Raw genomic sequence first — 20,526 nt, forward strand, 5'->3', positions numbered from 1 at the left:
ATCTGATGGGAAAAAAAAAAACTTCTCTGATGAGAGTTGAGCAACGCACCATACTATGGCTGTAGAGATATCTTATTAGGACTCATTTTATTGCTATGTTAGTTTAGCAGAATAATCGTAACAAATTTTCCTGTGGGCCCATGATCTCTCTAGAATAAGAGTCTTGGCCCCATAACTAGTGTCAGGTATGGGTTCCATCTCACATAATTGGATTTAGAGCCAATCAAATTGTTGTTGATTACTCCCATAACACTATGCCATCGTTAAAACTAATATATCTTGTAGTCAGTGTTATAGGTCACAGGGTTCATCATTATGTGAGATTGATGATCTCTGTGCTTCTCCTTTAGTATGTACACTATATTCCAGCACTATTGATGACAAGTAGTAGGGTTGAAACATCTGGTTAGACACCAGCTCAATCTCTCCATGTCCAATGGTATCAGTTAACTTGTTCATAAATAGGACCTTACCATCATGGAATGGAATGTAAAAAAATAAATAACATTGACAGTAGCCTATAATGTTTAGCAGGTTACATTAGACCCACTGGGCCAACAACTCACAAAATGTAACCAATTCCTAATCCTAGAGATTTTACTTGGTAGTATATGTTTTCTAGTTGGGGCATTGTCTGCCCCATATATCATAATTTAAGTACTTTTTATTTATTTTAGAAAGCTTCTAATGAATAAAATTTAGATATACCTTTTCAAAATGTCTACAGTACTAATTGAGGGAAAACACAGTTCTCAATATCTAAATTATTATTTGTGGATAAAAATTTGAATTGACCTCTTATTTTGATATTCTACCAGATTTCATTTTGTGGAAAATAATGGATATAAACACTACAGAATAAATCAGATCAGAATAGAATGTCATTTTAAATTCATTTCTAACAAATTTTCTCTTCTCAGATACCAGATTTGATTATTATGGGGGAAGGAACAAGAGACCAGACCACTGAGAACCAGTATTTCATAGAATTCACAGCAAAAGCAAATCTTGTTGGACAAGATTTTTCATTTTACAAAGAAATCCTGAAATTGGAGAAATGGGATATTACTCAATGGTTAAAAGCAATTGCTGCTCTTCCAGAAGATCCAGGTTCCATTCTCATCTGCCATATGCCAATTACCACAATTTGTAACTACAGCTCCATGGAATTCAATGATCTATTCTGGCTTCTATAGGCACCAAGCATGCATGAGGTGCACAGACATGAATGCACTCACACACATAAAAGTAAATTTAAGGTGCATTGTTTCTTTTTACGGAATGCAATTAGTATTGTAATTACACTGAGTCTGTAGATTTCCTTTGGTAATTTAGTCATTTTCATAATATTGATTTTGCCAATCCATGAATGGTATGTGGTGATGTCTTCCCATCTTGTATCATCTTTTAGGTGTTTTTAAACAATGGTATCTTCCAAAGAAGCTAAACAAGAAGGAAAGCCCAAGTTAAGAAGTTTGAATCTTACTTAGAGGGGGAACAAAAGAGTCATGGAGCAAGATGGTGGTAAGGAAGTTGGTAGAGAGGGGATGGGGAGAGTAAAGTGGGGTTCAGGATCAGGTGTGAGGAAGGACAGGGGAGATGGCCAGATAGCAATGAGAATGAATGGAAATCTGCAACTAACAAGGGTAGGAAGATGGTAGCATCTGGAGGACATGCCAGAGATCTGGGTTAGGGGAGGAATTCAAAATATGACTTGTAGCTTCAGAGATATGGAACCTGTAAAGGTCACCTCCTATAGCCATGTGGGAACCCCAATGGAGTGTAGGTACACCAATCTGCCTACAAAGCTTTTGACCCAAAATTTATCCTGTCTACAAGAAATGTAGGCAGGGAAGATGGAGCAGAGTCTGAAGAAATGGCCAACCAATAACCAACACAACTAGAGACACATCCCATGGGTATCAATTTCTGACACTATTAATGATACTCTGCTATGCTTGCAGACAGGAGTCTATCATAACTGTTGTCTGAGAGTCTCCACATGGCAGCTGATTCGGATAAATGCAAAGACCCACACCCAAACAGAGGATGAAAGTTGGAGCTCTTATGGAAGTTGGGGGAAGAATTGAGGAATCAAAAAAGGGAGAGGAACAATGCTGAAGACCAACAGAGTCAACTATCCTAAACACTTGAGGTTCTCAATGACTGAAACATCAACCAAGAACAGAAGCTGGAGCTAGACCACACCCCATGGCATATATGTAGCAGAAGTCCAGTTTGGTGTTTATATGAGTTCCAAACAACTGGTTCCAGGGCTACACCAAAAGCTGTCTGTAGAATGTTATTCTATCTGGGCTGTGTTGTATGGCCTCACTAGGAGAGGAAGTGAGTAAAACTGCAGAGACTTGTTGTGCCAGGGTTGAAGGAGGGATAACCAAGGGACCCTCCACCATTCAGACATTTACACTGAGATAGTGTCTGTCTTTGTCTCTGAGGCATGTTTCCTTTATGCAGCAAAAAGCTGGGTCCTCTTTATGTATCCAGTCTGTTAGTCAATGTCTTTGTTTTTGTTGTTGTTGTTAAAATTTTTTTTCATCTTTATTAATGGGTATTTCTTATTTACATTTTGATTATTATTCCCTTTCCCGGTTTCCAGGCCAAATCCCCCTACCCCTACCCCTCTCCTTCTCTATGGGTGTTCCCCTCCGCATCCTCCCCCCCATTACTGCCCTGCCCCCAACAATCACATTCACTGGGCGTTCAGTCTTGGCAGGACCAAGGGCTTCCCCTTCAACTGGTGCTCTTACTAGGCTATTCATTGCTACCTATGAGGTTGGAGCCCAGGGTCAGTCCATGTATACTCTTCGGGTAGGGGCTTAGTCCCTGGAAGCTCTGGTTGCTTGGCATTGTTGTTCATATGGGGTATCAAGCCCCTTCAAGCTCTTTCAGTCCTTTCTCTGATTCCTTCAACGGGGTTCCCGTTCTCAGTTCAGTGGTTTAATGATGGCATTCCCCTATGTATTTGCTGTATTCTGGCTGTGTCTCTCAGGAGAGATCTACATCCGGTTCCTGTCGAGTCTATGTCCTTTTATTGGGGAATTGAGTCCGTTGATGTTGAGAGATATTAAGGAACAGTGATTGTCACTTCCTATTGTTTCCCTTGCTTGAGGTGGAAATATGTTTGTGTGTCTCTCTTTTGACTTCATTGCAAGGAGATTATCGTCTTGCTTTCTGTATGACATTGTTTCTCTCCTTATCTTGGAGTTTTCCATCTATTATCCTTTGTAGGGCTGGATTTGTAGAAAGATATTGTGTATTCAGTTTTGTCATGGAATATCTTGGTTTCTTCATCTACGCTAATTGAGAGTTTGCTGGATATAGTAGCCTGGGCTGTCATTTGTGTTCTCTTAGGGTCTGTATGACATCTGTCCAGGATCTTCTGGCTTTCATAGTCTCTGGTGAGAAGTCTAGTGTAATTCTGATAGGTCTGCCTTTATATGTCATTTTACCGTTTTCTCTTACTGCTTTTAATACTTTTTCTTTCTTTTGTACGTTTGATGTTTTAACTATTTTGCGACGGGGGGAATTTTTCTTCTGGTTCAATTTATTTGGAGTTCAGTAGGCTTCTTGTATGTTTACAGGCATCTCTTTCTTCAAGTTAGGGAAGTTTTCTGCAATTTTGTTGAATATATTTACTGGCCATTTAAGTTGGGAGTCTTAACTCTCTTCTATACATATTCATTTACATTTACAGGAGGCTGCAATTGAGGGAATTCAGCTTTTAAAAGATTTGGAGTTTTATAGTGGAGGGATATTTTAAAGATACAGGACTTTCAATCTGAATTTGTAAAGACTGTGGAGCCTCTAAAGTACTTTATGTTTTCAGTGTAAGATCATAGAAATGAATGAGATAAAAATGTTGTGGCTTAATGGAGTTGTATTTGTGTGTGAAGTTGACAAGGAGTCATTTGTATTAGTTTTAGGTCGACTTGACACCAGCAGAAGATATCTGGGGGGAGGGAGGATCTCAATTAACAAAGCATCTCTGTAACATCTGGATATAGTCAAGACTTTAGAGAACTTTCCTAATAAGTGTTTGATGGGGGAGGACTCAGGTTTTGTGATTGGTGCCATTCCTCAGCTGATAGTTCTTTGTTCTATAAGAAAGCAAGCTCAGCAAGCCATGAAAAGCAAACCAGCTAGCCAAACCCCTCAATGGCCTCTGTATCAGCTCCTTACTCTAGGTTACTGCCCTGGTTACATTCCTGTCCTGGCTTCCATTCATGATAAAAAGTGATATGGAAACCTAAGTCAAATAAATTTTTTTTCCAAAATTTTGTTAGCCACGGTATTTCATCGAAGCAATATTAATCCTAACTAAGATACCTTCATATACAGCAGAATCCTCTCAGTCTGTGGCCCCATTCATTCTGTAGCACCATCCTATGGAAGCTTGGCCCTGTTAAGTACACCATTCTTTATTGAACAGGCATATACAGGAATGATTTTTTTGAGAGCTGGAAAATGTTAACAGAGACTTGACACTCCTCTGTAGGATTTCCTGATATCTTAGGGCTCCAGCCCAGAAGAAATTTGATCTCCATGTTTGTTGACCATCTCAAAAATGGAACTATACTCAGCCTGCTGCCCACAGGTCTTCCTCATTCCTTTCCATTGTTGGGGACTCCTTATTGAAAGTTAAGTGCCTGCTCAGTTTTTCATCTTCCTTTTAACTTCTCCATACACACCTGCTTATCTCAGCTATTCAGAGCCTGACTCTGCTCTCCAAGTTCACTACAGATCCCCTGGTCTCTACCCAGAGTTTCTGAAAGCTTCTACACAAATGGGTTAATGTATTCTTTAGATAGAGGCTCAGATGTTTGTCCTTAGATTGTCCTTAGGCTGAATGAATATTTTGATGACAGCTATTGACATCTTCTTGTGAGGGACTGAACTTACTTCATTCCATATTTGGAACCTCTCAGTTTGCTTCTCAGCAGTCCATGCACTTCCAACTAGATAGAAATGCAGAGGAACAGAAGCCTAAACTTCTTGAGTATCATAGAAAACCTGTGACAGGGAAAATTATATTCTAAATACCAAGTTTGGGGAATGTTCATTGAAATGAAAGCAAAGGAAAATACAATACAAAATCCAACTCAAGGTGAAGAAAGCTCCACTAGCGTGTGGCATGGTAGCAAAGCATTTGCTGAAATTTGTGGGAATAACCTGGGGTCAGTTCCCAATAGTGACATCAAAGAAACAAATGCAAGAAAATGAAATACTTTTTGCATATCTAAAATTTTTGAGACAGATTTTCACTGTGTAGCCATGTCCTAAAACTACCTCTGTTGACTAGGCTGGCCTCAGAGTTACACAGATCTGCTTGCCTCTATCTCCCTAGTGATAGCATGAAAGGCATTTACTGTCAACACACAGTTCACATCATAATTTTTAACAGGTTCTCACTATAAAGTTTTGTCTGTGCTGGAACTTCCAGCAAAATATATGTTTTGTTAGTTTTTATTTTATTTCAAGTGTATCAGTGTTCTGTCTACATGTATGTTGGTATATCATGTGCATGCCCTCTAGAAGAGGAGCACATACTCTTAAATACTGAGCCATCGCTCAAATCTCAAATAAGTCTTTTAGAAAAAGGCTAAGAGGAAAGGTGAAGGAGCTGGGAGAGAGGTGCTAGGATTTTTGGGGGTATGTTATTGGGATGTAAAGTGAATAAATAAATTAATGAAAAACAAAACATTAAAGTGTTCTTCCTCTGATCAAGGTCCTCTCAGAGAATGGGCGTCTCCATCATGCCCTCTTTAAGCTTCAATCTGGTCAGACCTGTGAGTTGTCCTTCCTAAATATGAATTACAAACTTCTTAGTTTCCAAGAATCAATCAGACAAGATTGCATACATTCATAATTTACCCAATAGCAAAATGGACATAGTTATGACCTGTGAATACCATAACGTTCACTCAAGTCATATTTTCTGGGTCACTGGGGGCCTCTCTTGTTGAGAAAATATTGGGACTTATGAGACATGATTTTTATAAGCTCATGAGGTGGGTAAAAATGCTTTCCATCAAGCCTAACCACCAACCATTTTCTCATGGTTGAAGGAAACAATCAACTCTCTAACCCCAAATTGGGTTCTTATACTCACTGTGTGTGCATTCATTTTCACCCACATACAAAATAAATGGAATGCAATCAAAAATTTGTTCTGGGGCTGTTCTAGTCTCAGAGCATTAGACACACATGGTAGACACATTTATATTCAGGCAAAACACTCACACATTAAATAAAATCAATAAATCAAAAATACCAATAAATAAAAAGGCAGAGATAGAGGGAGACATTCGATGTCTTCCTCTGACTTCACTATGTCCAAGTACGTGGTCATGCACACAAGAACACAAACACATGCACACACACACACACACACACACACACACACACACACACACATGTTAATAGCAGCAAACTCATGTTAATATTATTATGGTTCACACATATATACCTGTGTTCAGGTGGAAGGATTAATGTGAGGAATAGATGTTATATAGTTTTTAAAAGATGGTTGTATCACAAAGTCTCTTCCCCAACAGGTCCTGAGGCTGAGCCTAAATTGCTGAGTCTGGACCATTGTATTACTAAATTAATCCTGTTCAGGGACATAGCAAACAGAACGAACACATGAGGTAGAAAGGGTAAAGGATAAAAAAGACAGACAGCTGCAGGGGTAAGGACAGAAATGAAAAAAAGTGGAAGGGAGATGACCAAAAAGTACAGAAGACTGAGTGCATGTCTGTAATCACAGCAGATGGGAGTCAGATTACTATGAGTTTACCTATACAGTTAAATCCTGCCTTAAAAGTGTGGTTGTCGTGGTGGTAGTGGTGGTGGTGGAGGAGGAGGAGGAGGAGGAGGAGGAGGAGGAGGAGGAGGAGGATGAGGAGGAGGAGGAGGAGGAGGAGGAGGAGGAGAGATGACTCAGTGGTTAAAAGAACTGACTGCTCTTCCAGAGGACTCAGGTTTCATAACCAGCACCCACATGACCCCGTACAATCCTTTGTAATTCCAGTTTCAGGGGATTGGGTGCTCTCTTCTGGTCTCTATGAACATTGTACACAGATGGTTCACAGACGTGTGTGTGTGTGTGTGTGTGTGTGTGTGTGTGTGTGAGTGTGTGTTTGTCTGTGTAATGTGAGGAACTCCACATTCCAAGGAAGAACCAACAATGCCCAGTTCTGTCCTCTCACAGATTTGAGATGTGGTGAGTATTGTGACTTCCCTCACCTATAATAATGAATGTCTATCAGATGCATTGCTATGATGATGTCTACAGTTATGACTGACTTATTTCCTTTTTGTTGTACTAGGGATTGAATTTAGTGCCGCCTACATTTTAGACAACTGTTTAGACTGTGTCACTGAGCTATGTACTCAGCCTTTCACTAGAATTCTAGGCAGGTGATCAACAACTGACCTACACTGCTGGACCCCTCTAAAACTTACCTATGACAGGATCTAATTAAATTTTGTAGGCAGTTCTTAAACTTGAGATCCTTCCTCTCTGTTCCCCAGTGCTGGGATTCCTGGGTATGCTTTACCTGACGTGGTCCTGTGTTCCTTCTTAGTTCACTCCCAGCACATTTGGAGAAAGGCATTTTCCAAACAGAAAAAAAAAAAAATCCCAGGTGCACACTATAGGTAGAAAGGGCAGAACAAAACTTAACTCTTTCCACCTAACAAAGTTTACCCTTCAAAGAAATCACATAGAATCAAAAAGAAAAAAATATCACTCAGACTTAAGTAATATCCATCATTTTAAATCAGTTTTATTTTTAATAGCTTGGGAGGGAGGACCCGAGATATCAGTGAGTAGTAAAGGAGAGAACAGAGAAGCTAACATCAAATTAGGGGACCTTATTTTGTGGCCATTTGCTTTGTCAGACTTGTGAGTTGAAAGTAAAATTTTGTGGGAAAAGGCAGGGTATTGAGATAGGTCTTATGGACCCAAGGCCATACATTTGCAATGCACCCTACCTCAATCCCCCTGCTTCAATCTTCCTCATTTTGAAATCACAAAGATGAAACACCACACTTGGCCTATGAAATAGACTATTGGACATACTCTGTGGACCTCTGAAAGACCTCTCTACCAGGAAGGCCCATGAATAGGTAGGTCTTCAAAACTCTTAATGAGATTCAATTCCTATAGATACCTGAAAAACTCCAGCACTGGTGCCTTCTCCTGACACTGAGAACTTGAGATTAGGGCGACAAGGGCTCATGTGGCCACACCAACCTCAGTAGATACTGTGTAACAAGTTCCACAGACTGAGGTGTTAGATTCCAAAGAAAGGAGGTCTCCTGGAACCGGTTGCGGAACTCTCTAGGATAAAAATATTGAGCTGTAGTTCTTATGGCAGTTTGTTGCTTTACTTTCTTCTATTCCTTTTCTATATTTATGAGATGTTCTTGATAGCCTGGGCTAAGATTTTAAGTGAGAAAATTGGATGAGAAGGCACCCTTTGAGTTGGGGTCACTAGCCATGACCTTTTCTCCAAGAGATCCAGTGCTTTGCTTCATAATCATTTACATAATTACAAAATAGTACTTTGATGGAAATCCTCCCAACAACATATGAACTTACATGGCTATAGTATGTAATTGAGGTGGACTCTGACATTTTGATATAAAAAGTATTGTTTTTAAGTACAGTTTTAAATTGAATTTCAAGGACTTTTACTAAGACAGGAGCTACATGTCAGAAAAAGTTTACCCATGGAAATTTATTAACTTGTTCAGGACCTACAGGTCATAACCAAGTGCCCCTGAAAATCTTTTGAACCCATTCCTGGAAGTTTGCTATTAACTATAAGTGATTTTTTTTGTACTTTGTTCGGTTAAGTGATAATGATGTTGTTTATTTTATTTGTACTTGATTCTTTGAACCCACTATTTAGAAATTGTAATACCAAAATGTTTTCTATTTTCTTGTGCCAGATGATAATTGTTCTTTGTAGCTGCTCCAATGAACACATCTTTTAGAATTGTAATACCTGTTTTTCTTGCACAAAAGCCCCAGTTTGAAGGCTGCAAAATACACTCAGATTCAAACCTCTGTGTTTGTTTCTGGTTGTCGCTGCCAAATCCTTACTCACTTAGTCTACGAAGGACCAACATCCCAGGAAACCACACACAAGGCTGGGGTGGTATCATATAACATACTCTTTATCTTTAGCTTGGGGTAAGCTGTAAAAGAGCTAAACTCTCTAATGGAGATGAGGGGGGACTGCACCTAAGGCTGAATTGTTCATCACTTTTTCCAGTATTGTTACTTCCTGGTGCTTGCTGAGAGCTACTCTCCTGGACTCTAAGCTACACTATACTTACTTAATACAATCTACTCACCTTCCATACATAGTCATGTAGTATGCATATATTGTGTTAACATGTTCCTGCTCATGACTATGAACATGCAAACATGCATACATTATACTCACATATAATACATGCACACATACATCTATGTATAGATCATTTTCCTGGCATGTACAAGGGTCTGAATTATATTCCACACATAGCAGAACACACCTACACACACACACACACACACACACACACACACATTTCTCTTACCCACTAATCCTCTCAGTCACCTAATAATCATGCATTACCACGCCTTTACTATTTAAAGGGGACATCAGAGGGATTAGTATTCTGTTTTGGTGAGGAATACTAGTGTTGGCATACGTGTATAAGCCACTTAGGGTGGAGGCCCAATATATAGTCTAGACTGACTTCAAGCTCAAAGCTAACCCTCTGCCTCAGCTTCCCAAATTCTAGGGTTAAAGGTGTGAGTTATCATGTTTAGCATGTTATTCTAGAACTAGTAGTTCCTGGGAAACACTGTCAAGTAAAATTCACTGGCATAGAAGTTTCACTGGCAAAGCTCTGTGAATCATGTGAGTCTCCTTAGTTTATAATATGACTTGATTGATTGGCTGATTGCTCAATAACCATGATGATGGGGCAAGTTCTCTGAACCTAGGCCCAATAGCACAGACGAGTTATAATGTTGCTCTTCAGGAGGAGAGGGAGGAGGCAAGAAGATCTAAAGATCAAGGTCTGCCTGGGATGCAATGTGAGTTCAAGCCCTGTCTGGGAAACTGTCTCCCAATACTAATTCTTAAAAATATGATTCTACACTGATGTGCATATGGGAAGTGTAATATGACCTAGTTTGTTTTAAAGAGGAGGAGAAAGAGAGAGGGAGGAGGAGAAAAACAAAAGAGGCACGAATGAAATTGAAAGGGAAATGAAGGGTGTCCAAGAAGAAGCAAAGGTAGAGAATGGGGTAGATATGACATCAGTGCATTCTCTCATTGTATAAAATTAACAATAATTTCATTGCTTAGTTTTTGAAATTACAGTATAATTACATTATTTTTACCTTTCTTTTCTTCTTCCAAACAAAATAATATTTTTAAAATTAAGATAACAAAATATGCTAGAGAGATATGGCTTAATGATTAAGAGTACATAGTACTCTTGTAGAGGATCTGAGTTCAGTTTCCAGCATCCACATTTCCTGGCTCTCAACTTTCTACAACTCTAGCTCAAGGGCATCTAATGTCATCATCTGGCCTCTTCTGAAACTGCAGTTTTGTGTGTCAGGTTATACACCCCCCACACAAACACACAATTAAACTGAATCTCTAGTCTTATGCAGTGGCTTTAATATCAGCACCTGGGAATCAGAGACAGGGGGATCTTTGATGAGTTCGAAGCCAGCATAGTTTACATATTAAGACCTTGTCTCAAAAATAAATTTTTATCAAATTTAAAAAATTGAGGGCTGATGATATATCTCAGTGGTAGGTCACTTCTGCATATATGAAACCCTAAACAGAAACAAAAAGTACAAAGGGAAGGAGAACTCTTAGAGGACAGTGTTGTGAGAAGGCATTATATAAGAAGATTGATGCTATAAGAAGGGGCATGGGAGGCTTTTAGGCCACTTCATAAATGTGGATGCTATCCTTTTCCTCTCTCCTTCATTCACTCTGGATCTGACAAGGGCCCACAGAAGATTATATTAACTGTATGAGGGATCCAGAGAAAAGATCATCCTACCTGTGCCCTGGACTCAGGTAAGTTCATGGTGAGAACTACCTTCTGTTTCATAGATATCTGGGGATTGGATCTTGGTGAACAGGGCCTCCAATTTCTCCCACTTGGCTCCTGGTAAATGTGGAACACTCCTGGCCATGATTCATAGGGGTGACTGTATGCAGGCAAGAGAAAGAACCTTCAGGTTAGCTAGATATGCTGGCTGCAGGACATTAAGTACAGAGTAATGCCTGCCCAGGAGTCCTTTCTGCATATCCATCTGCCTAAACAAGGATCTTCATTTATTCCCTGGCTATCTCAGTTCCCAGAATAATTGAAATCACATCTACACTAAGAGAGAACTGGATTCAATCCTGCCAGGTCTTGCCCTTCATTTTGTTTTATTTTACCTATCATGTGTATCATTTTTGCCTCCTACCCCATCCTCTTCAGCTACTTGACTTCCTTCTTCACTCTATCTCTTGCCTTATTCATTTCCAACCCCCATCTCTTTCACTTTGTAGCCCAGAAAATCCTGGTGGAAATTGTAAATGAACTGTCCTTTGAAGAGTCTTGACTGTGTCTTCACTTACTCGGTACATTCTGGCCACCTTCTTTATAACCAGATTCTATTTCTGGGGAACAGGGAACATAGAAGAACACCATTTACTATCTATAGAGAAGGTTCCAGTATCAAAAGATATGGTGAAGTGACAGTTCAGGAGACAATATAAGGAATTAGATGAGTCCATGGGAAGAGATGTAGGGGCAGAAGGAGACTATCAAGAACTGATCCAGGGTCTTAGTAAAAAGGATATGCACCTAATGAAAGAAACCACCTCCAAATGAGAAGAAGGAATGTGGGTTGTTAGGTAAGGAAGACTGTTCTGGCAGAAATGTCATCACGGATGGTGAGTAGAGAGTGACACATAACCCAGCAAATTCACAGAACTGGAAGGTGTTAGCATTGAAAAATATACCAGTGTTGAGAGCAACAAAAAATTATCTGAAAAGCATTTCACATCTAGATAGACAGCTCAATGGTTAAGAGCACTGGATGCTATTTCAGAGGATGAAGTTGGTTAATTAACACTCTCTTTCAGTAACTCATAAATTGCTCTAAATATATAAAATCTTTCCATAGCCTATGAGTCTTGGCAGACTTCTGTTGCATAGGCTCATTCACGCAGCTAATAAAAGTAAAATTAATTAAATGGGCCCAGAGGTAGTTCTGCAGGTCAGAACTGTTCCTCAAGACAGAGTTTTGTTCCCAGAATTCACATGGGTTTATAACCTCTGTAACCCTGGTTTCCATGGATAAGATACTTCTTTTCACCTCTGTAGGTTGCTGCATGCCCAAGGTAAACAGAAATAGAGTCAGGCACACACAAATGTATACATAAAATAAGATAAATAAAATTTTTAGAGTGAATTTTTTTAAATAATGCAACATTTCTTTATTTATTTATATAATAAAATGATAGTTTTTAGGTAAATAAGGACTAATTAATGAACCAAGAATTTATCGATTTTTAATAGATACCATTTTATCAAAAAATTTCCTATATTCAAGTGAAAAATGAACAACCAATATTTTAGTTCAAAACTATATAATGTACTAAGATATATCCAGAAATTTTAAGTACCAAAACTTTAATAAATCGTGTTACTATGTATTATTGCATTTCAATGTGCTTTTATATTTTTTTTCTTTTTTCTTTATTTTGGCTAAGTATCACATAAAAATGCAAATCATTAAAAGTAAAAGGATTAAGTTCTAAAGTTTCATACTTGCAAGTAGTAGGAACAATGTAGGGAAGTAATCTCCTCTTCTGAGAAAGAAGTTTTGGTAGGGAAATCTGTTTATATCCATTGAGTTTTGCTTTCAGACTCACTTCAACAAATACTCCCAGCATCTTGAAGGTTCCAGTGTTCTCATGTGGACTTCCAGCTCATGGTCTTCCTACACCAGCTGCCAAGGGGTTGTTACAACTACTTAAGGTATGGGCTGCTTGTCTTTGCCTTTACCCTTGTTTTAAAATCCAAATTGTAGGAAAAGCAATGGAACATTCTGTTAAAAAGAGTAATTTATTAGATATTTTTAACATTGGCATCTGAAGTTGTCAAAACGTAAGGGACACATGATATTGAAATAATTGTAACAACTATTGTATTCTAGTTAAATACTTTTAAAAAATGCTGACAGTATTGCTGAAATTTACCAAAACAAACAAACAAATGCCAGCCCTTCTGACAAAAATGACCAATCTTGGATAATACATAACGAAAATCTTCATCTGAGAATTTTCCATTTAGTAAGAAAACCAGTGGATGACTAATTCACAGGACTCTTTTTCACTAACAGGCTCCTGTGATTAGATTTTTTTAATGTATTTAGAAGTTTTTCTTAATTGGATAATTTTTATTTACATTTCAAATGTTATCCCCTTGCCTGGTTTCCTGGCCATAAGTCCCCTATCCCATCTGTCTTCCCTTCTTCTATGACAGTGTTCCCCCTCCCCAAACACCCCCCTTCTGGCTCCCCCTGACATTCCCCTACACTTTGGGGGTCCATCCTTGGCAGGACCAAGGATGCCCAATAAGGCCATCCTCTGCCACATATGCAGCTAGAATCATGGATCTGTCTGTGTGTACTCTTAGGATGGTGGTTTATTCCCTTGGAGCTCTGGTTGGTTAGTATTGCTGTTCTTAAGGAGATGCAAACCCCTTCAGCTCCTTCAAACCTTTCTCTAACTCTTCCAATGAGGATGCCAATCTCACTTCAATGGTTGGCTGTGACCATCTGCCTCTGTAATTTCCATGCTCTGGCAGATCCTCTCAGGGGGCAGTTAAAACAGGTTCCTGTCAGCATGCACTTCTTGGCATCAGCAATATTGTCTGGGAATACAGGCTAGATCCCCAGGTGGGGCAGGCTCGGACTGGCAATTTGTTCAGTCTCCATATCTCCTCCTATGAACATTTTTGTTTCCCCTTTTAAGAAGAACTGGAGCATCTATACTTTGGCACATGTGGTCTGTGGATTGTATGTTTGGGTATTTTGAGCATTTGGGATAATATCCACTTATCAGCGAGTGTATAGTATGTGTGGCTTTTTGTGATTGGGTTACCTCACTCAGAATGATATTTTCTAGCTCCATTTATTTGCCTATGAATTTCATGAAGTCATTATTTTTGACAGCTGAGTAATACTCATTGAGTAGATGTACCACATTTTCTGTATCCAGATAAACCCTAGCCAGACTAACCATAGGGCACAGAGAGTATCCATATTAACAAAGTGAATCTTTAAAATTAAAAAAAAAAGTTTTCAGAATCAGATGTGTGTAGTATGACTTAAACCACAGCACCTCAGATATAAAATCTAAATGATGAGTGCAAAGGCATTCAATCTGCATTCCATGAAATCTTTTCTCAAAAACAAAAACAGAAATATTTGGTTTCAGAGAATACCTAAAAAAAGGTCTACTCCAAATGAGAAGATAAACACACATATGTATATATACACAAAAACACACAAACAGACAAACACAGCCACAGAGACAGAGACACAGACACACATAGCCACACAGAGACATAAACACAGATATATACAGAAACAGACACAGGCATCACACACACACACACACACACAGAGAGAGAGAGAGAGAGAGAGAGAGAGAGAGAGAGAGAGAGAGAGAGAGAGAGAGAGAGACATTCAATAGGAAGAACACCTGACACATGATAGAAGAGAATACAATTTAGATTCTGAGGTTGTTGTTCTCTGTAAGATAATCTGATCCCCAAAGAAGAGATGCTGAGTAATGTCACCAGCATAAAATAAGTGTAGTAAACAGAATCACAGGAACAAGAGAGAAATGTGTCTGTCAGGGGCCGATGGAGGGGAAGATAGGAAGTGTCCCTCATTGAGTAGAGATTTTTTGTTATGTCAAAAATATTCTTCAGATCAACTGAGGAACAATTGGAATATGTTTCATGAGACGAATCACAGCTGTTTTCACCCGAGTAACTGAGTACTGAGATCAGCACTGGCCAGTGAGTGATTCCATGCATCAAATGTAAATAAATAATATATCGATAGTTGGAAGGTGTTTTATTAATTTGCTTGGGAAATAAAATGAAGATGTTGACAACTGAGTGCATAGGTTTTCCATCCTCCTGTTCTCGTGTGGAAGGTTATTTCTTCAGAAATCTCAGGGAAGTATAGTGTCAAGCTATCACTTCTGGTGTGCCATCAATTAAAGTAGGAGACCAGAATCATTGGAAGGATATTTTGAGGCTTTCATTCAAGGGAAAGATGAATGCTCTGCAGTATTTGGTGGAAAATCTCAGTCTCTATGGTCTCTTTGATCCTTTCTGAGGTCTTTTAGTACTATGTGTTCCTGAAGCCTTTGAGCTTTATCACCACAGAAAAGTAAAGTTGCCAAATGACTTTAATCCATCTTATACAAACTTTATGATTAAACATATCAAGTTTCTTGAATCCTTAAGTCATTCTACATACTCTACATACCAAGCAAGTGCTCTGTCACCAGCTCCTTTACTAGCCATTATCTTTTTTTCTTGTCTGTCTGCCTGTTTGTCTAATATATATATATATATATATATATATATATATATATATATTAGATATATATAATTTTGAATATATATTTGAATATACATATATATATTAAAAAGCTGGTGCTGTCCTCACATTAAGGTTTGATATTGAGAAACCACAGAAAATCTGCCTTGAAGGAGTTATCTTCACTCAGATATTACATATTATTTAGACTTGTATTTATTATTTTAAAGAATTTTATTATATATAATTGAGGTCTACCAACTGAAGAATGGAAACAAAAAATGTGGTTCATTTACAAAATGGAATACTTTTCAGCTATTAAAAACAATGACCATGAATTTTTCAGGCAAATTAATGGAACTAGAAAATATAATCCTGAGTGAGGTAACCCAGACCCAAAAAAACATACACTTTTCCTAGTCCTATATGCACAGGTTTAAAGATAAATAAATCAGAGAAACCCCAAAATTCCCAAGTCCTACAGTAATGCCTCTGAACAATTGATCCGGGCTTTTTGCACAACACATGGCTCAGGCCTGTGCCTAGAATGGAGAATAGAGCACCCAGGGGTCTCCTGAATGCTCATTCACAGACTGATCCAATCCTTGTTACTTGACAGGTCCCCAGTGTTGACATGTATGGGATAATCTTAAATAGCTCATAAATTTACGCAATACCTTTTGCCTCTTTACAGGGCATATTTTAGATTTCACCAATCAAACAACCATACAAGTTACAGGATGTTAGCAAGGCTCCTCCTTCACTGTGTCCTAATTTTCCCCACTATGATTTCCATTTTACACAACTTTAAACATTTCATACAGCACAGCAACTCACCTGAAATCCAGAGGGTTGCTGTAATTTGCCTATCCCTCTGTCTCTTTCACTTCTACTCAAAGTACCTGCAGTTAAATATCTCTCCAAACTTGAAATACAGTGCCCCTCCCACACTTTGGCTCCTCCCACCATGCAGATATTCAAATCAATTATCCTTATCCACCCTTTGGTGCCATACTGGTTAAAGCTTGAACTTTTAGAGCTTTAATTTTTGTTGTCTCTTTTATTTAATTTAACTTTTTAAAGATTTGTTTATTTTATGTATATGAGTGTTGGGAGCGGCTATAGAAGGCACTGACATCTAGTGGTCGTTTGTGGTTTACAACCATTATAGCCGTGTCCCTGGCCTTCCTCTGGCATTTACAAGGCCAGGGTGATATGCATGTTAATAAGGTATCTCATACTCCACCAATCCCCAGAGGACAAATTTACAGCCACTGTCTGTTTTGTACTTAATGCGAGTGCCTTTGTTCCCTGGGGTCCCTCGTATCAGGAATGAGATGTTCCTGCAATAAAGGCTGCAAAACGGTGTTGTGCCTTCCTTGCTGGTCGAGGTGGGCGCTACATAGGAGTACACTGTTGCTCTCTTCAGACACACCAGTAGGGGGCATCAGATCCCAAAACAGATACTTGTGACCCACCATGTTGCTGCTGGGACTTGGCCTCAGGAATTCTAGAAGAGAAGTCAGTGTTCTTAACCTCTGAGCCATCACTCCAGGCTTTAATTTTATCTTCCACTTATTCACTTTACATCTTGCTCACTTCCTTCCTTCCCATCATCCCTCCCACAATCCCCATCCCCATCCTGCACCTTCCATCCCCATGTTCTCTGAGGAGGTTGTAGGTCTACATAGGTATCTCCCAACCCTGACACTTCAATTTTCTCCAGTAATATGTCCTCTCCCACTGAAACAAGACAAGGCAGCTGAACTAGAAGATATCCCACATACAGGGAACAGTTTTGGGGATAATTTTTCCTCCAGTTATTTCAGACCCACATGAAGAACAAGCTGCAAATCTGCAACATATTTGTGGAGAGGCCTATGTCCAGCTTATGGACATGGATGGAGGTTCAGTCACTGAGAGCCCTAAGCATCCTGAAAATCTTTCTTCACATTGACTGAGGATTAAACTTAACCACAAAATTGAGCACACATTTAACCAAATAGGATCTTGTGAGCCTATTGCCCCAGAATTGTCTATGATCTGGTGAGATCCTGGGAACAACTTCAATATTTTCTGGAAAAAAAATACGAAGTAGACCGAAAAACAATACTGTGTTTCAGTGTCTTTTAATTAGTTTGGCTAAGGGTTTGCCTGCCTGGTCGATTTACTCAAAATACCATGTTTCGTTGATACTTTATATTTTTTCTCTTTGTTTCTAATAGCTTGATTTCAGCCCTAAGATTGATTATCTCCTTCAGGAGGAGTGCCTGTTTATTCTTACACATTCCTAGCTATAGCACCATTCAGCCAGAATATCATCTGTGTGCATATATCCTGTGTGCATATCTTTAAAGAGAAATAAATTAGGGAAGTCCCAAAGCCCCTTCCTCATATATAAAAGCCTTTCCATCAACCACCATCTCTAGGGATCCAGGGATGATCAATATATAGACATCCATAAACATAAACCACTGTATCAGAAAATTCAAAGATAAAAAACACATGATCATTTCATTAGATGCTAAGAAAGCATTTGACAAAAATCAACAGCCCTTCATAATAAAAGGCTTGGAAAGATCAGGAATTCAAGACCCATACCTAAACACAGTAAAAGCAATATACAGCAAACCAGTAGCCAAAGTCAAACTAAGTGGAGAGAAACTTGAAGCAATCCCACGAAGATCAGGGAGTAAACAAGGCCCCCTTTCTGCCTACTTATTGAATATAATACTCAAAATACTAGCAAGAGCAATCAGACAAAAAAAAGTAGGTCAAAGAGACACAAACTAGAAGGAAAGAGTCAAAATATTACTATCTGCAGATGATATGATAGTATACTTAAGTGAACTAAATGAACCCAAAAGTTCAGCGGAGAACTGCTAAGCCTGAAAAACTTCAGCAAAGTGACTGGATATAAAATTAACTCGAATAAATCAGTAGCTTACCTCTACTCAATGAATAAACAAGCTGAGAAAGAAATTATGTATTAACCAAAGGTATTAACCAAGCTATTAACCAAATATAATTAATGTTTATGCTTGCAATATTCCATCTCACTTCATTTTGTATTGTTGTAGTTTGTTTTCTTTATCTGAAAAAATATACAACATGAACAAAAGCAACCTACTCAGAAACAATTTCCTGTATTGGCAGGGCTAAACTGTTGACTATCTCACATTGTGTGTCCTTTTCTGGACACTATTTTTTTCTGTAGATTATTTAGGGAAATTCTTGCTCAGTGGCTGCCTTTCCAGAGCTGGAGCAACTCCATATACAGGTTATTATGCTCAATATCCTCATTGAACTGAAGAGGGGATACTGTCAGGAGCTTACATGTCTCTTAGTCAAAAATCTGATGAAATGACTATAAATGACATTTTCTGAGGACTTATGATGTTTTAAAGATTATGTATTTCTATAATGTTTATCTGAACTGTTAAGTTTTGACTACTCTTTCTCTTCTATTAGTTTTAGTATGCCTGGTTTTATGTGGAGGCCCAAGATCCACTTGGACTTGATCTTTCTACAGAGTGATAACAATGGACTTATTTGCATTCTTCAACATGCTGACCTCCAGTTGAACTAGAACTATTTGTTGAAAATGCTAACTTTTTTCGACTAGATGGTTTTAGCACCTTTGTCAAAGATCAAGTGACCATAGGAGTGTTGGTTTATTTCTGGGTTTTCAATGCTATTCCATTGATCTATGTGCCTGTCTCTGTACTAATACTATACAATTTTGATCACTATTGCTTTGCAATATAGCTGGACATTAGGGGTGGTGATTCTCCCAGAAATTCTTTTATTGTTGAGAATAGTTATCACTATCCTGTTTTTTTTTTGTTATTCCAAATAAATTTGCAAATTGCTCTTTGTATCTTTGTGAAGAATTGACTTGGAATTTTGATGTGGATTGCACGGAATCTGTAGATTGCTTTTGGCAAATTGGCCATTTTTACTATATTAATCTTGTCAATCCAGGAGCATGGGAGATCTTTCCATCTTCTTAGATCTTCTTCAATTTCTTTCTTCAGAGACGTGAATTTCTCTCACACAAATCTATCACTTGCTAGCTAGAATAACAGCAAGCTATTTTATATGATCTGTGATTATTGTGAGTGGCATCATAGTCCTGCTTTCCTTTTCAGCCTGTTTATCCTTGGAGTAGAAGAAGGCTACTGATTTCTTTGAGTTAATTTTATACCCATACACTGTGCTGAAATTGTGTACCAGGTTTTGGAGTTCTCTGGTGGAATGTTTGAAGTCACTTAAGTGTACTATCATATAATCTGCAAATAGTGGTATTTTGATTTCTTCCTTTCCAATGTGGATCCCTTTGAATTCTTTTTGTTGTCTAATTGCTCTGGCTAAGAGGTCAAGTGCTATACTGAGTCATAAGGAAAAAGCAGGCAGCACTGTCTAGTCCAAGATTTTAGTAGGATTGCTTCAATATTCTCTTCATTTAGTTTGATGTTGGCTACAGGTTTGCTGTATATTTTATGTTTAAGTATGATTCTTGAATTCCTTATCTTTCCAAGACTTTCATTATGAATGGCTGTTGAATTTTGTCAAATGTTTTCTAAGACTCTAATGAGGGGATCATGTGGATTTTTTCTGTCAATTTTTTATACAATCGATTACATTGATGGATTTTTATATATTGAATCATCCCAAAATCACTGGGATGAAGCCTACTTGATCATGATAGATGATTGTCTTGATATGCTGTTGGATTTGGTTTGCAGAAATTTTATTGAGTATTTTTGCATCAATATATAAGGGAAATTGGTCTGAAGTGCTCTTGTTGGGAAATTGTTCGGTTTAGGTATAAGTGTAATTGTGGATCCACA

The 20,526-nt window shown here is 38.4% G+C and overlaps 1 pseudogene; it reads right to left on the reverse strand.

Moving 5' to 3' along the window:
* Ncl-ps2 (nucleolin, pseudogene 2) overlaps window positions 1-20,526 on the reverse strand; it is a 425,843-nt pseudogene that overhangs the window by 127,892 nt on the left and 277,425 nt on the right.

The sequence above is a fragment of the Rattus norvegicus genome, chromosome 1, assembly GCF_021556685.1.
Source record: "Rattus norvegicus strain SHRSP/BbbUtx chromosome 1, alternate assembly SHRSP_T2T, whole genome shotgun sequence".
NCBI classification, from domain to species: domain Eukaryota; kingdom Metazoa; phylum Chordata; class Mammalia; order Rodentia; family Muridae; genus Rattus; species Rattus norvegicus.